Source organism: Schistocerca gregaria, unplaced genomic scaffold, assembly GCF_023897955.1.
Source record: "Schistocerca gregaria isolate iqSchGreg1 unplaced genomic scaffold, iqSchGreg1.2 ptg000199l, whole genome shotgun sequence".
In the NCBI taxonomy this organism is placed as follows: Eukaryota; Metazoa; Arthropoda; class Insecta; order Orthoptera; family Acrididae; genus Schistocerca; species Schistocerca gregaria.
In genome coordinates, this window is record NW_026061737.1 from 84,550 (window position 1) to 96,036 (window position 11,487).

The following is an 11,487-nucleotide window of genomic DNA, read 5'->3' on the forward strand; positions in this document are numbered from 1 at the left end:
GATTCGATAACAAATGACGAAAACGGACGGATTTCTCAGGTTTTTACTACATATGAACACTTTTCACATTCTCCCGTGCAACTCAGCTGCTAGTCCTCCTTTCATGCAGAATCTTAAGGTATAGCTCATGTCCAAGGCACCAAAGCCAGCTAAGAAGTCAATAATCGATACCTAAAACTTGAATTGTACTACTTCTTACTGGCTATTACATCAACTTAGAAGCTTCATCTGTGTTCTGCTATGGTGCTTTTAGTGTCTCCGCATACCGCAGCACGCGACATAGCTTTGCAGACGATAAGTACAACCGTTTCAGAGAGAAGAGCGGCCAATGTGACGATCTGGCTTTAAGTCGATTCGATAACAAATGACGAAAACGGACGGATTTCTCAGGTTTTTACTACATATGAACACTTTTCACATTCTCCCGTGCAACTCGGCTGCTAGTCCTCCTTTCATGCAGAATCTTAAGGTCCTAGCTCATGTCCAAGGCACCAAAGCCAGCTAAAAAGTCAATAATCAGTACCTAAAACTTGAATTGTACTACTTCTTAATGGCTATTACATCGACTTAGAAGCTTCATCTGTGTTCTACTATGGTGATTTTATTGTCTCCGCATACCGCAGTACGCGATATAGCTTTGCAGACGATAAGTACGACCGTCTCAGAGAGAAGAGCGGCCAATGTGACGATCGGGCTTTAAGTCAATTCGATAACAAATGACGAAAACGGACGGATTTCTCAGGTTTCTACTACATATGAACACATTTCACATTCTCCCGTGCAACGCGGCTGCTAGTCCTACTTTAATGCAGAATCTTAAGGTCCTAGCTCATGTCCAAGGCACCAAAGCCAGCTAAAAAGTCAATAATCGATACCTAAAACTTGAATTGTACTACTTCTTACTGGCTATTACATCAACTTAGAAGCTTCATCTGTGTTCTACCATGGTGCTTTTAGTGTCTCCGCACACCGCAGTACGCGACATAGCTTTGCAGACGATAAGTACAACCGTTTCAGAGAAAAGAGGGGCCAATGTGACGATCTGGCTTTAAGTCGATTCGATAACAAATGACGAAAACGGACGGATTTCTCAGGTTTTTACTACATATGAACACTTTTCACATTCTCCCGTGCAACTCGGCTGCTAGTCCTCCTTTCATGCAGAATCTTAAGGTCCTAGCTCATGTCCAAGGCTCCAAAGCCAGCTAAAAAGTAAATAATCAGTACCTAAAACTTGAATTGTACTACTTCTTACTGGCTATTACATCAACTTAGAAGCTTCATCTGTGTTCTACTATGGTGCTTTTAGAGTCTCCGCATACCGCAGCACTCGACATAGCTTTGCAGACGATAAGTACAACCGTTTCAGAGAAAAGAGCGGCCAATGTGACGATCTGGCTTTAAGTCGATTCGATAACAAATGACGAAAACGGACGGATTTCTCAGGTTTTTACTACATATGAACACTTTTCACATTCTCCCGTGCAACGCGGCTTCTAGTATTCCTTTCATGCAGAATCTTAAGGTCCTAGCTCATGTCCAAGGCACCAAAGCCAGCTAAAAAGTAAATAATCAGTACCTAAAACTTGAATTGTACTACTTCTTACTGGCTATTACATCAACTTAGAAGCTTCATCTGTGTTCTACTATGGTGCTTTTAGTGTCTCCGCATACCGCAGCACGCGACATAGCTTTGCAGACGATAAGTACAACCGTTTCAGAGAGAAGAGCGGCCAATGTGACGATCTGGCTTTAAGTCGATTCGATAACAAATGACGAAAACGGACGGATTTCTCAGGTTTTTACTACATATGAACACTTTTCACATTCTTCCCTGCAACTCGGCTGCTATTCCTCCTTTCATGCAGAATCTTAAGGTCCTAGCTCATGTCCAAGGCATCAAAGCCAGCTAAAAAGTCAATAATCGATACCTAAAACTTGAATTGTACTATTTCTTACTGGCTATTACATCAAATTAGAAGCTTCATCTGTGTTCTACTGTGGTGGTTTCAGTGTCTCCGCCTACCGCAGCATACGACATAGCTTTGCAGACGATAAGTACAACCGTTTCAGAGAGAAGAGCGGCCAATGTGACGATCTGGCTTTAAGTCGATTCGATAACAAATGACGAAAACGGACGGATTTCTCAGGTTTTTACTACATATGAACACTTTTCACATTCTCCCGTGCAACTCGGCTGCTAGTCTTCCTTTCATGCAGAATCTTAAGGTCCTAGCTCATGTCCAAGGCACCAAAGCCAGCTAAAAAGTCAATAATCGATACCTAAAACTTGAATTGTACTACTTCTTACTGGCTATTACATCATCTTAGAAGCTTCATCTGTGTTCTACTATGGTGCTTTCAGTGTCTCCGCATACCGCAGCACGCGACAAAGCTTTCCAGACGATAAGTACAACCGTTTCAGAGAGAAGAGCAGCCAATGTGACGATCTGGCTTTAAGTCGATTCGATAACAAATGACGAAAACGGACGTATTTCTCAGGATTTTACTACATATGAACACATTTCACATTCTCCCGTACAACGCGGCTGCTAGTCCTCCTTTCATGCAGAATCTTAAGGTCCTAGCTCATGTCCAAGGCACCAAAGCCAGCTAAAAAGTCAATAATCGATACCTAAAACTTGAATTGTACTATTTCTTACTGGCTATTACATCAACTTAGAAGCTTCATCTGTGTTCTACTATGGTGCTTTTAGTGTCTCCGCATACCGCATCACGCGACATAGCTTTGCAGGCGATAAGTACAACCGTTTCAGAGAGAATAGCGGCCAATGTGATGATCGGGCTTTAAGTCGATTCGATAACAAATGACGAAAACGGACGGATTTCTCAGGTTTTTACTACATATGAACACTTTTCACATTCTCCCGTGCAACTCGGCTGCTAGTCCTCCTTTCATGCAGAATCTTAAGGTCCTAGCTCATGTCCAAGGCACCAAAGCCAGCTAAAAAGTAAATAATCAGTACCTAAAACTTGAATTGTACTACTTCTTACTGGCTATTACATCAACTTAGAAGCTTCATCTGTGTTCTACTATGGTGCTTTTAGAGTCTCCGCATACCGCAGCACGCGACATAGCTTTGCAGACGATAAGTACAACCGTTTCAGAGAGAAGAGCGGCCAATGTGACGATCTGGCTTTAAGTCGATTCGATAACAAATGACGAAAACGGACGGATTTCTCAGGTTTTTACTACGTATGAACACTTTTCACATTCTTCCCTGCAACTCGGCTGCTAGTCCTCCTTTCATGCAGATTCTTAAGGTCCTAGTTCATGTCCAAGGCATCAAAGCCAGCTAAAAAGTCAATAATCGATACCTAAAACTTGAATTGTACTACTTCTTACTGGCTATTACATCAAATTAGAAGCTTCATCTGTGTTCTACTGTGGTGGTTTCAGTGTCTCCGCCTACCGCAGCATACGACATAGCTTTGCAGACGATAAGTACAACCGTTTCAGAGAGAAGAGCGGCCAATGTGACGATCTGGCTTTCAGTCGATTCGATAACAAATGACGAAAACGGACGGATTTCTAAGGTTTTTACTACTTATGAACACTTTTCACATTCTCCCGTGCAACTCGGCTGCTAGTCCTCCTTTCATGCAGAATCTTGTGGTCCTAGCTCATGTCCAAGGCACCAAAGCCAGCTAAAAAGTCAATAATCGATACCTAAAACTTGAATTATACTACTTCTTACTGGCTATTACATCAACTTAGAAGCTTCATCTGTGTTCTACTATGGTGCTTTTAGTGTCTCCGCATACCGCATCACGCGACATAGCTTTGCAGGCGATAAGGACAACCGTTTCAGAGAGAAGAGCGGCCAATGTGACGATCTGGCTTTAAGTCGATTCGATAACAAATGACGAAAACGGACGGATTTCTAAGGTTTTTACTACTTATGAACACTTTTCACATTCTCCCGTGCAACTCGGCTGCTAGTCCTCCTTTCATGCAGAATCTTAACATCCTAGCTCATGTCCAAGGCACCAAATCCATCTAAGAAGTCAATAATCGATACGTAAAACTTGAATTGTACTACTTCTTACTGGCTATTACATTGACTTAGAAGCTTCATCTGTGTTCTACTATGGTGATTTTATTGTCTCCGCATACCGCAGCACGCGACATAGCTTTGCAGACGATAAGTACAACCGTTTCAGAGAGAAGAGCGGCCAATGTGACGATCTGGCTTTAAGTCGATTCGATAACAAATGACGAAAACGGACGGATTTCTCAGGTTTTTACTACATATGAACACTTTTCACATTCTCCCGTGCAACTCAGCTGCTAGTCCTCCTTTCATGCAGAATCTTAAGGTCCTAGCTCATGTCCAAGGCACCAAAGCCAGCTAAGAAGTCAATAATCGATACCTAAAACTTGAATTGTACTACTTCTTACTGGCTATTACATCAACTTAGAAGCTTCATCTGTGTTCTACTATGGTGCTTTTAGTGTCTCCGCATACCGCAGCACGCGACATAGCTTTGCAGACGATAAGTACAACCGTTTCAGAGAGAAGAGCGGCCAATGTGACGATCTGGCTTTAAGTCGATTCGATAACAAATGACGAAAACGGACGGATTTCTCAGGTTTTTACTACATATGAACACTTTTCACATTCTTCCCTGCAACTCGGCTGCTAGTCCTCCTTTCATGCAGATTCTTAAGGTCCTAGTTCATGTCCAAGGCATCAAAGCCAGCTAAAAAGTCAATAATCGATACCTAAAACTTGAATTGTACTACTTCTTACTGGCTATTACATCAAATTAGAAGCTTCATCTGTGTTCTACTGTGGTGGTTTCAGTGTCTCCGCCTACCGCAGCATACGACATAGCTTTGCAGACGATAAGTACAACCGTTTCAGAGAGAAGAGCGGCCAATGTGACGATCTGGCTTTCAGTCGATTCGATAACAAATGACGAAAACGGACGGATTTCTAAGGTTTTTACTACTTATGAACACTTTTCACATTCTCCCGTGCAACTCGGCTGCTAGTCCTCCTTTCATGCAGAATCTTATGGTCCTAGCTCATGTCCAAGGCACCAAAGCCAGCTAAAAAGTCAATAATCGATACCTAAAACTTGAATTATACTACTTCTTACTGGCTATTACATCAACTTAGAAGCTTCATCTGTGTTCCACTATGGTGCTTTTAGTGTCTCCGCATACCGCATCACGCGACATAGCTTTGCAGGCGATAAGGACAACCGTTTCAGAGAGAAGAGCGGCCAATGTGACGATCTGGCTTTAAGTCGATTCGATAACAAATGACGAAAACGGACGGATTTCTAAGGTTTTTACTACTTATGAACACTTTTCACATTCTCCCGTGCAACTCGGCTGCTAGTCCTCCTTTCATGCAGAATCTTAACATCCTAGCTCATGTCCAAGGCACCAAATCCATCTAAGAAGTCAATAATCGATACGTAAAACTTGAATTGTACTACTTCTTACTGGCTATTACATTGACTTAGAAGCTTCATCTGTGTTCTACTATGGTGATTTTATTGTCTCCGCATACCGCAGCACGCGACATAGCTTTGCAGACGATAAGTACAACCGTTTCAGAGAGAAGAGCGGCCAATATGACGATCGGGCTTTAAGTCAATTCGATAACAAATGACGAAAACGGACGGATTTCTCAGGTTTCTACTACATATGAACACATTTCACATTCTCCCGTGCAACGCGGCTGCTAGTCCTACTTTAATGCAGAATCTTAAGGTCCTAGCTCATGTCCAAGGCACCAAAGCCAGCTAAAAAGTCAATAATCGATACCTAAAACTTGAATTGTACTACTTCTTACTGGCTATTACATCAACTTAGAAGCTTCATCTGTGTTCTACCATGGTGCTTTTAGTGTCTCCGCACACCGCAGTACGCGACATAGCTTTGCAGACGATAAGTACAACCGTTTCAGAGAAAAGAGGGGCCAATGTGACGATCTGGCTTTAAGTCGATTCGATAACAAATGACGAAAACGGACGGATTTCTCAGGTTTTTACTACATATGAACACTTTTCACATTCTCCCGTGCAACTCGGCTGCTAGTCCTCCTTTCATGCAGAATCTTAAGGTCCTAGCTCATGTCCAAGGCTCCAAAGCCAGCTAAAAAGTAAATAATCAGTACCTAAAACTTGAATTGTACTACTTCTTACTGGCTATTACATCAACTTAGAAGCTTCATCTGTGTTCTACTATGGTGCTTTTAGAGTCTCCGCATACCGCAGCACTCGACATAGCTTTGCAGACGATAAGTACAACCGTTTCAGAGAAAAGAGCGGCCAATGTGACGATCTGGCTTTAAGTCGATTCGATAACAAATGACGAAAACGGACGGATTTCTCAGGTTTTTACTACATATGAACACTTTTCACATTCTCCCGTGCAACGCGGCTTCTAGTATTCCTTTCATGCAGAATCTTAAGGTCCTAGCTCATGTCCAAGGCACCAAAGCCAGCTAAAAAGTAAATAATCAGTACCTAAAACTTGAATTGTACTACTTCTTACTGGCTATTACATCAACTTAGAAGCTTCATCTGTGTTCTACTATGGTGCTTTTAGTGTCTCCGCATACCGCAGCACGCGACATAGCTTTGCAGACGATAAGTACAACCGTTTCAGAGAGAAGAGCGGCCAATGTGACGATCTGGCTTTAAGTCGATTCGATAACAAATGACGAAAACGGACGGATTTCTCAGGTTTTTACTACATATGAACACTTTTCACATTCTTCCCTGCAACTCGGCTGCTATTCCTCCTTTCATGCAGAATCTTAAGGTCCTAGCTCATGTCCAAGGCATCAAAGCCAGCTAAAAAGTCAATAATCGATACCTAAAACTTGAATTGTACTATTTCTTACTGGCTATTACATCAAATTAGAAGCTTCATCTGTGTTCTACTGTGGTGGTTTCAGTGTCTCCGCCTACCGCAGCATACGACATAGCTTTGCAGACGATAAGTACAACCGTTTCAGAGAGAAGAGCGGCCAATGTGACGATCTGGCTTTAAGTCGATTCGATAACAAATGACGAAAACGGACGGATTTCTCAGGTTTTTACTACATATGAACACTTTTCACATTCTCCCGTGCAACTCGGCTGCTAGTCTTCCTTTCATGCAGAATCTTAAGGTCCTAGCTCATGTCCAAGGCACCAAAGCCAGCTAAAAAGTCAATAATCGATACCTAAAACTTGAATTGTACTACTTCTTACTGGCTATTACATCATCTTAGAAGCTTCATCTGTGTTCTACTATGGTGCTTTCAGTGTCTCCGCATACCGCAGCACGCGACAAAGCTTTCCAGACGATAAGTACAACCGTTTCAGAGAGAAGAGCAGCCAATGTGACGATCTGGCTTTAAGTCGATTCGATAACAAATGACGAAAACGGACGTATTTCTCAGGATTTTACTACATATGAACACATTTCACATTCTCCCGTACAACGCGGCTGCTAGTCCTCCTTTCATGCAGAATCTTAAGGTCCTAGCTCATGTCCAAGGCACCAAAGCCAGCTAAAAAGTCAATAATCGATACCTAAAACTTGAATTGTACTATTTCTTACTGGCTATTACATCAACTTAGAAGCTTCATCTGTGTTCTACTATGGTGCTTTTAGTGTCTCCGCATACCGCATCACGCGACATAGCTTTGCAGGCGATAAGTACAACCGTTTCAGAGAGAATAGCGGCCAATGTGATGATCGGGCTTTAAGTCGATTCGATAACAAATGACGAAAACGGACGGATTTCTCAGGTTTTTACTACATATGAACACTTTTCACATTCTCCCGTGCAACTCGGCTGCTAGTCCTCCTTTCATGCAGAATCTTAAGGTCCTAGCTCATGTCCAAGGCACCAAAGCCAGCTAAAAAGTAAATAATCAGTACCTAAAACTTCAATTGTACTACTTCTTACTGGCTATTACATCAACTTAGAAGCTTCATCTGTGTTCTACTATGGTGCTTTTAGAGTCTCCGCATACCGCAGCACGCGACATAGCTTTGCAGACGATAAGTACAACCGTTTCAGAGAGAAGAGCGACCAATGTGACGATCTGGCTTTAAGTCGATTCGATAACAAATGACGAAAACGGACGGATTTCTCAGGTTTTTACTACGTATGAACACTTTTCACATTCTTCCCTGCAACTCGGCTGCTAGTCCTCCTTTCATGCAGATTCTTAAGGTCCTAGTTCATGTCCAAGGCATCAAAGCCAGCTAAAAAGTCAATAATCGATACCTAAAACTTGAATTGTACTACTTCTTACTGGCTATTACATCAAATTAGAAGCTTCATCTGTGTTCTACTGTGGTGGTTTCAGTGTCTCCGCCTACCGCAGCATACGACATAGCTTTGCAGACGATAAGTACAACCGTTTCAGAGAGAAGAGCGGCCAATGTGACGATCTGGCTTTCAGTCGATTCGATAACAAATGACGAAAACGGACGGATTTCTAAGGTTTTTACTACTTATGAACACTTTTCACATTCTCCCGTGCAACTCGGCTGCTAGTCCTCCTTTCATGCAGAATCTTGTGGTCCTAGCTCATGTCCAAGGCACCAAAGCCAGCTAAAAAGTCAATAATCGATACCTAAAACTTGAATTATACTACTTCTTACTGGCTATTACATCAACTTAGAAGCTTCATCTGTGTTCTACTATGGTGCTTTTAGTGTCTCCGCATACCGCATCACGCGACATAGCTTTGCAGGCGATAAGGACAACCGTTTCAGAGAGAAGAGCGGCCAATGTGACGATCTGGCTTTAAGTCGATTCGATAACAAATGACGAAAACGGACGGATTTCTAAGGTTTTTACTACTTATGAACACTTTTCACATTCTCCCGTGCAACTCGGCTGCTAGTCCTCCTTTCATGCAGAATCTTAACATCCTAGCTCATGTCCAAGGCACCAAATCCATCTAAGAAGTCAATAATCGATACGTAAAACTTGAATTGTACTACTTCTTACTGGCTATTACATTGACTTAGAAGCTTCATCTGTGTTCTACTATGGTGATTTTATTGTCTCCGCATACCGCAGCACGCGACATAGCTTTGAAGACGATAAGTACAACCGTTTCAGAGAGAAGAGCGGCCAATGTGACGATCTGGCTTTAAGTCGATTCGATAACAAATGACGAAAACGGACGGATTTCTCAGGTTTTTACTACATATGAACACTTTTCACATTCTCCCGTGCAACTCAGCTGCTAGTCCTCCTTTCATGCAGAATCTTAAGGTCCTAGCTCATGTCCAAGGCACCAAAGCCAGCTAAGAAGTCAATAATCGATACCTAAAACTTGAATTGTACTACTTCTTACTGGCTATTACATCAACTTAGAAGCTTCATCTGTGTTCTACTATGGTGCTTTTAGTGTCTCCGCATACCGCAGCACGCGACATAGCTTTGCAGACGATAAGTACAACCGTTTCAGAGAGAAGAGCGGCCAATGTGACGATCTGGCTTTAAGTCGATTCGATAACAAATGACGAAAACGGACGGATTTCTCAGGTTTTTACTACATATGAACACTTTTCACATTCTTCCCTGCAACTCGGCTGCTAGTCCTCCTTTCATGCAGATTCTTAAGGTCCTAGTTCATGTCCAAGGCATCAAAGCCAGCTAAAAAGTCAATAATCGATACCTAAAACTTGAATTGTACTACTTCTTACTGGCTATTACATCAAATTAGAAGCTTCATCTGTGTTCTACTGTGGTGGTTTCAGTGTCTCCGCCTACCGCAGCATACGACATAGCTTTGCAGACGATAAGTACAACCGTTTCAGAGAGAAGAGCGGCCAATGTGACGATCTGGCTTTCAGTCGATTCGATAACAAATGACGAAAACGGACGGATTTCTAAGGTTTTTACTACTTATGAACACTTTTCACATTCTCCCGTGCAACTCGGCTGCTAGTCCTCCTTTCATGCAGAATCTTATGGTCCTAGCTCATGTCCAAGGCACCAAAGCCAGCTAAAAAGTCAATAATCGATACCTAAAACTTGAACTATACTACTTCTTACTGGCTATTACATCAACTTAGAAGCTTCATCTGTGTTCTACTATGGTGCTTTTAGTGTCTCCGCATACCGCATCACGCGACATAGCTTTGCAGGCGATAAGGACAACCGTTTCAGAGAGAAGAGCGGCCAATGTGACGATCTGGCTTTAAGTCGATTCGATAACAAATGACGAAAACGGACGGATTTCTAAGGTTTTTACTACTTATGAACACTTTTCACATTCTCCCGTGCAACTCGGCTGCTAGTCCTCCTTTCATGCAGAATCTTAACATCCTAGCTCATGTCCAAGGCACCAAATCCATCTAAGAAGTCAATAATCGATACGTAAAACTTGAATTGTACTACTTCTTACTGGCTATTACATTGACTTAGAAGCTTCATCTGTGTTCTACTATGGTGATTTTATTGTCTCCGCATACCGCAGCACGCGACATAGCTTTGCAGACGATAAGTACAACCGTTTCAGAGAGAAGAGCGGCCAATGTGACGATCTGGCTTTAAGTCGATTCGATAACAAATGACGAAAACGGACGGATTTCTCAGGTTTTTACTACATATGAACACTTTTCACATTCTCCCGTGCAACTCAGCTGCTAGTCCTCCTTTCATGCAGAATCTTAAGGTCCTAGCTCATGTCCAAGGCACCAAAGCCAGCTAAGAAGTCAATAATCGATACCTAAAACTTGAATTGTACTACTTCTTACTGGCTATTACATCAACTTAGAAGCTTCATCTGTGTTCTACTATGGTGCTTTTAGTGTCTCCGCATACCGCAGCACGCGACATAGCTTTGCAGACGATAAGTACAACCGTTTCAGAGAGAAGAGCGGCCAATGTGACGATCTGGCTTTAAGTCGATTCGATAACAAATGACGAAAACGGACGGATTTCTCAGGTTTTTACTACATATGAACACATTTCACATTCTCCCGTGCAACTCGGCTGCTAGTCCTCCTTTCATGCAGAATCTTAAGGTCCTAGCTCATGTCCAAGGCACCAAAGCCAGCTAAAAAGTCAATAATCAGTACCTAAAACTTGAATTGTACTACTTCTTATTGGCTATTACATCGACTTAGAAGCTTCATCTGTGTTCTACTATGGTGATTTTATTGTCTCCGCATACCGCAGCACTCGACATAGCTTTGCAGACGATAAGTACGACCGTTTCAGAGAGAAGAGCGGCCAATGTGACGCTCGGGCTTTAAGTCAATTCGATAACAAATGACGAAAACGGACGGATTTCTCAGGTTTCTACTACATATGAACACATTTCACATTCTCCCGTGCAACGCGGCTGCTAGTCCTCCTTTAATGCAGAATCTTAAGGTCCTAGCTCATGTCCAAGGCACCAAAGCCAGCTAAAAAGTCAATAATCGATACCTAAAACTTGAATTGTACTACTTCTTACTGGCTATTACATCAACTTAGAAGC